At 44.5% G+C, this 1,381-nt stretch overlaps 1 pseudogene; it reads left to right on the top strand.

The window, feature by feature from the left end:
* Nucleotides 1–795: 795 nt before the first annotated feature.
* LOC116587453 lies at nt 796–915 on the top strand (annotated as a pseudogene).
* Nucleotides 916–1,381: the final 466 nt, after the last annotated feature.

The raw sequence follows: 1,381 nt of genomic DNA on the forward strand, positions 1-1,381 counted from the left end.
ATTACAATTGCTTCCTAACACATCACTAGCAGCCAGAGCTATCCTAATAAAACACAGTCAGCTCATGATAATTTCCAGGGACTCCTCAGCTCCCTGAAATAAAGCACAAAGCCCTTGCTACATCCCATGGGCCCCCTATGATGCGCACCTCCCTCTGTAGTGTCTCTGAGATGCCACTCCTCCAATACTCCATACTCACGGATTCCAGACACATGGCCTGAGGTGGAACACAGCCTTTGATGAGCTAACTACTGGGGTACCCTTTCCCCACAAATTTACATGACTCACTGTCATCACAGGGCTTTACTCAAACGTCACCTTTTCAGGAAAGCTTTTTCCGGTCATCCCATAGAACCCTAAAGACTCCCACTTCCCATTTATCTTCCATGCTTTAAGTTTTTCTCTTAATACTTACCGTGGTCTAATAATATGCTTTGCATTTTCAGGGACCCTCCAAAGGGTCAGTATTTTTCAGTATTGTTTACTGCTCTCTCCCCAACAGTAGGCACAGAGGAGGCACTTAATAACCATCTGTCCAATGAACGAATGCCTTCTCCATGTTTGGAAATGTGCCAAGCCCCTTACAGGGAATGTCTCATTTAATCTCACTACAGTCCTAAGAGGTTGGAGTTCTAGGGGAGGTAACATGAACTGACATGTCTTATGAGGATCACACTGAGTACTGGTGACACGATGGCAGCTGTTGTAAGGATCCAGGGTGAAGGGGCTGGTGGTCTGCAGCAGCAAGGTTGCCGTAGAGGTGGTGAGCCCTGGTCAGATCTCAGGAAAACTCTTGTCTACAGCCATACCACCTTGAACACGCCCGATCTCGTCTGATCTCGGAAGCTAAGCAGGGTCGGGCCTGGTTAGTACTTGGATGGGAGATCTCAGGAAAACACTTAAGAGATGAAGACATCAAGCTAGAGAAATCAGAGATCTCATTCAAGGTTACCTAGTCATCATGTGGCTGGCACTGGGTTTAGGTAAGATGAGCTGACACTTATCCACTGGGCTCTGCTGTTGCTTACACCACAGACCCTAGAAGACTACAAGGCTTCAGGGCGCATCCTTCCTGTGGCCAACAGTTTTTTTTTAACACTCGGTTCTCAATGACAGGAGGTCAATATCTCTATGTCCAGAATTCAGCATCTCTCATACAGTCAGATAGTAGACACTTGATAAAATGTAGCTAACCGAGGATCAACCATTTTGTGTGATATAACCAAGGTTGTTTATGTTTTGCATCTCTGAAAAGAACTTGTTAGATGATGGTTTTATTTAACTTCAGTTGTTTTGTTTTTTGGGTTTTGTCGTTGTTGTTGTTGAAAACATAAATGAGAATTTTAAGGTGTATGTCCTGGTCTCTGTCTAAGGAATATTT

This window comes from Mustela erminea, chromosome 3 (genome assembly GCF_009829155.1).
Source record: "Mustela erminea isolate mMusErm1 chromosome 3, mMusErm1.Pri, whole genome shotgun sequence".
Classification (NCBI taxonomy): Eukaryota; Metazoa; Chordata; class Mammalia; order Carnivora; family Mustelidae; genus Mustela; species Mustela erminea.